The 4421-nt window shown below is 44.5% G+C and overlaps 1 protein-coding gene across 4 annotated transcripts in view; it reads right to left on the reverse strand.

The window, feature by feature from the left end:
• flna (filamin A, alpha (actin binding protein 280)) overlaps nt 1-3015 on the reverse strand; it is a 66045-nt gene extending 63030 nt beyond the window's left edge. For 3 of the 4 annotated variants that reach the window (XM_008298094.1, XM_008298093.1, XM_008298091.1), the window contains exon 1: nt 2639-3015. The gene's annotated coding sequence lies outside the window, so the exon portion shown is untranslated. The remainder of the gene's footprint in view (nt 1-2638) is intronic. The other variant, XM_008298092.1, reaches the window with a different exon arrangement.
• Nucleotides 3016-4421: the final 1406 nt, after the last annotated feature.

Raw genomic sequence — 4421 nt, forward strand, 5'->3', positions numbered from 1 at the left:
TAAAACCATAAGTGATACCTTTACAAATATAAATGAGGATAAAGGAATGATCTCACTGTCATACATATTAAATATAAGTGTGAAGTCAAACCCAGAGGTAAGCAGAGGCCGACCAGGGTGAAGTCACTACACTTAAGTGGTTGGATCAGGTTCCTCCAGATGGAGACCCCGCACCGCCCTCTGTGCACTTTTAGACAAAACATCTGTAAGTATGTTGCTTAGGTAGGGGTGGTAGGAGACACATTGCGGTAGCTGTTTTTCACCACAGAGCCCATCTCGTAAGGGCAACTAAGTGTCCCCACAGGCCACAGCCTCTGCCAGAGGAGTGCTGCAGGTACAGACGAGTGGCCTCAGACTATCACGCCTCAGGAGACATGCACAGCAGCCCTGGAAAGAGCTACGATGGGCAAAGGGGCTCTATTATGTAGGTGTGACAGTCTGGTCATGAGCCTGAGTAGGGGCTGGTTTGGTATTTGTTTATGCAGCCAAACTTTGTATTACTGTTGTGTGCTTTCATGGCAGTTTATATGTGATGAATAATGGAAACTGGGAGCACTTGAATTACAAAAAGGTGAAAGATTATTATGGAATTTTTCTTCAAAGACGCCAAAAAAACCCTGCTTACCCCAGCTTTAATAAAGAATGTTGGGAGAAAGCAGTTGATATGTAACAGCAAGCAGTTCTTTATAATTTCCAAGAAAATGGTAAAACGAGTTTCCATAACAACTATATTAAATTTCAAGGAGTGCATGCTCACATTTGTTCTGCACATTCTTGTCACTGCTGTGCAGATATCACCAAGATGGCAGCGACATTTCTGCAACACTGGCTTTACTTTTGTACAGTAAATTAACCTTTGACCATTATTTTTTAGAATTGTTTTCACGCTAAAGTCTGTGATTTCACATCAGTTTAATACATCACTTTCAATAGGCATACCGCTGCACTAACAATAACACTGGCAGCAAATCATCATCATCAGCTCTTTAAAGATTCCAATCAATTATCTTGATGTGTAGGTGTTAGATCATTGCTCATCCAATGAATTCATCATTACACCCACTGCAGCTCTCCAGTTGATTACAATGACTTGATTACGATGTGCAAAAAGCAGACTGGGGAAAAACAACAGGAGCAACCTTTTAAAACTGTAGTTTATTCCTACTCAATCTGATTTGTCTGATCGCACACCTGATCTACAGGGTCGATCTCTGGTTTATGTTCTACTGTCATTATCTATTTACCAGTTTTACACAAAGTGCAACACAAGGTCAATATACACAGAGTTTTACATATGTAGTTCTTATTCTGTGTCAACACTCTCAGAAGTAGGAGAACACTGAGAAACCTTTTGGGGTTCCTAATTATTGGCACTGTTGAGGAAGCTTTTTGAGTTCAAACTGGAGCCTTAAGGTTCCTCAAGGACCCATTTTGTGGGGTTTGAGGTTCGATATTAGTATTATCGTGTTTTTTTTGTTTTTTTTTTACCCCAAGTGTCAGAAAAATGTGTTTGGTCATTTTTGTTAAGTCTGTCTGCAGAAAGCCAAGATCCCAGTTTGCCTAAATATATAAAACCAGTCCATAAAGACTGCATTTGGTTATGTCTTTTATATTGTTGTCAAAGAAAATATAACCGTCACTAGAAAAAAAAAACTCACCTTTTGTTTTATATTGGACTAAAATGAGGCATTATGACGCTGGTATTCTTTCAAAATGAAATTAACCACACTGATTCCACCACATACACGTTAAAATATTACAATACACACAATTACAATCAAACCACATATTAAAAATCAAATAAACTCTAAATGCAGGTGTCAGCCAGGCCGACGCCTAACTCCACAAAAAATCCTCCACAAATCCCTTTTGGGTTTTAAGACCAGCAACCTGTTCTCTGAATTGAGCTGTTAAAGGTTCCACAAGTAACCCCGCAATGAAGCAAGGTTCCCCAGAGTTCCTCTAAGAAAGAAGTACTTTTGTTTGATTATCCTGCTGTCTGCTCTTGTACAGAGCTGTAACATTTGCAGTACTGTACAAAGCAACATTTCTAAATTTGATCTTATCTTATCAATTCCATGTCATAAAAATCTTACACATCAACATTTGCATAATAACAATGACAGCCTGGAGAGTTACTTTATCCGAGTACCCCAAACAGACAGGGTCACTGAAGGATGGGGATTTTCCTCTACTCTGTTCTGAACAAGAACCGAGGGACCCGCCTGCTCCTGCGGTGTGAGACTCGCTCCGGGCGGCGGAGGGCGCAAGCGGCCACCGCTCGTCCCCCCCGGTGAAGAAAAACATGGCCAGTCAGTGTCCGTGTATTACCTTATTTGGTGTGGAGCCCCTAATTGTAACACCGGGGAGATGCTGCTGCCGTGCACGAGGTGGACTGTGCTCGTGCGCGACAGCCCATAAACAAACTTTAGGAGCTCCACATCTATCTGTACAGGCGCGTAAAGCCAAGTGTCACAGATACGAGGAAACTTGGCGAGGTTTTACGCACCGACACCCTCCTGTACCATCTAAACTTCACACCGGAGCGCAGCCACAGCCTCCAACAAACCATCCGAGAGAGTCCACAAGCAGAGCGGCATCACTCCCACTCCCACCCACGACCCCACAGGAGACTCACCTGTGCGTGGCAGTCTGTGATCCTCAAGTGTGAGTGTGCGTCCTGCGTCTCTCCGGTCCGCTCGGTCAGCGCGCGCAGCAGCTTCTGCGGTCACAGCGGGGTTGTGTGTTGGTGTGTGTGTTGGTGTGTGTGTGTGTTGCTGCACCGAGGTCCTCCCTCCCCACGCGCAGTCCCGGTGGGGGGAAATAACGGGTGTACCGGTTGTGCTTGCGGAGCAAAAGGAAAAGTAAAGAGATAGTTCCTCGGCTCTTTTGCGCTTTTCTACCTCGATCCCTCTCTCTCTCCGTGGACTCACCGTGAGAGCCTTAATTGGTAAACGGGTAAAGCAGCGGAGGCTCTGGGGGTGTTGCCCTCTCTCTCTCTCTGTCTCTCTCTTTCGCTCTCTCTCTTTTTAACACAGGTGACGTCATGACCGCGCCTTCAGGATTTTAAAGGTATGATGTCACCGGCTCCCATCATTAACATCTTTATTTCACCCCGAGGTGTGTGTGTGTGTGGGGACATCATCTATCCCAGGGGTGTCGAACTCCGGTCCTCGAGGGCCACAATCCTGCAAGTTTTAGATGTTTCCCTTCTTCCAACACACCTGATTCAAATGATCAGGATCGTTATCAGGCTTCTGCAGAGCTTGATGATGAGCTGATCATTTGATTTAGGTGTGTTGGAAGAGAGAAACATCTAAAACATGCAGGACTGTGGCCCTCCAGGACCGGAGTTCGACACCCCTGAATCCTGTCTATGTGTGTGTGTCTTTCCTGTTATCTGCTATTGTTCAGACAGACTGTCAAACCCTGCTCTGACTCAACTTGTGTGTGTGTGTGTTGCATGCTCTCCAGCTGAGCATTGGCTCAGGAAACAGGAATGTTCGGCCTCTGCTGTGCCCTCTACTTACAGTTCATCAGTCTGGAGATGAGGTAGTGGGGGGGGGAGTGGTTGGGAGGTTAAAGGGAGAGTGAAGGAGAATGAGTACAGATCACAGGCTGCATATCTCTGTAACAACATTATGTTTCCTGATGAAACCTGAAAAGTCCCGTATAGTCCCAACTACAGTGTCCAAGCTTTACAGGCCAGTGAGCTGCTACGCTACAGCTGACAAACCCGGTGATTCCACTTCAGCCATCTACAACAAGCAGCTGCCTCACAATCACAGTCTATTTACTTTCAAGAGCAGCTAACTCTAAAATCTCTCAACCACAATCAAAGCACACCAAACGTTCTGCTGTTGGCTGCAAGAGTGAACACAAGAGTCCTCATGCACTCCAAGCATCTGAGGAACTGAAGAGACAGTGGATTACTTTTCACCACAACAACAAGAACATCTTTAGTGTGAGCATGTTGTACATCTAATGAGGCTAATGAGAAGCATTTATAAATGGTGGAAACTTTCATTTGAAACCAATAAAGCAGAACTGGGCGTGTTACTGTGTTTGCCTGTTGCCTGTTGTGCTTCAGTGCAACCTAAACCCAGCCAATGTTTACATGTGTTTACTTCCCTCCTGTGCCCTGTGCTCACATTAACTGGATTTTAATAACACTGGATTCCCAATAAAGCTGCTCTCCTTTACATATTTGTCTGTTTCTCTTGTCAGACATCAGAACAAGTATAAAATAGAGACTGAAACACAGCTTTATCAGGACGAATCGACGGTCACTTTAGAGCTATTTTCAACCTGCAACACTGTCTGATAAACTCACCAAACACACGAGTTAAAAGCAACACCTGTGCTCTGAATTCTGTCATATTTCCATGTAAAGTGATCACTCAGAGAGAAAGCTAAAAGCA

This window comes from Stegastes partitus, unplaced genomic scaffold (assembly GCF_000690725.1).
Source record: "Stegastes partitus isolate 25-593 unplaced genomic scaffold, Stegastes_partitus-1.0.2 Scaffold1281, whole genome shotgun sequence".
Classification (NCBI taxonomy): Eukaryota; Metazoa; Chordata; class Actinopteri; family Pomacentridae; genus Stegastes; species Stegastes partitus.